General features: G+C 52.1%; 1 pseudogene; it reads right to left on the bottom strand.

The window, feature by feature from the left end:
* The window catches only part of LOC102261826, a 60,247-nt pseudogene that overhangs the window by 4,848 nt on the left and 54,963 nt on the right, over positions 1–436 (bottom strand).

The raw sequence follows: 436 nt of genomic DNA, 5'->3' as shown, positions 1-436 counted from the left end.
AGCCTCCCCCAATCTCCTTGAAATGATCAATCACAATACCCAAAGGAGCAGTCTGAGTCCATCCCATAACGTCCGTCCAGTAAGCCCACAGAAAAAAAACATACAAACACAGAAAACTAAGAGGGCCCGAAAATACAGCCTTCCAACTCCATGGAAGCAACTAGATGATGGCCTTACTCCAAACTGGCGGGAACGACCCGCCTCATCTCAAATCTGCGAGGGGAAGCCACATCCCTCGTGAGGGGCATACTCATCCCTTGTGAGAGGCATACTCATCCCTCCTGGGGAGCAGAAAGTCTTCCAACTCTCCCCCGCCCATGGTCCTTTAGCAGTGCGTCCACCTAGAACCCTTCAGGCACTTCACATTTCAGAAGCGAGCTCGCACAGAACAGAACACACAACGACACAGACACCTACCGCGGTCAGTCACACTCTC

The sequence above is a fragment of the Myotis brandtii genome, unplaced genomic scaffold (genome assembly GCF_000412655.1).
Source record: "Myotis brandtii unplaced genomic scaffold, ASM41265v1 scaffold1164, whole genome shotgun sequence".
Classification (NCBI taxonomy): Eukaryota; Metazoa; Chordata; class Mammalia; order Chiroptera; family Vespertilionidae; genus Myotis; species Myotis brandtii.
This window is presented reverse-complemented; position numbering and strand designations above follow the sequence as displayed.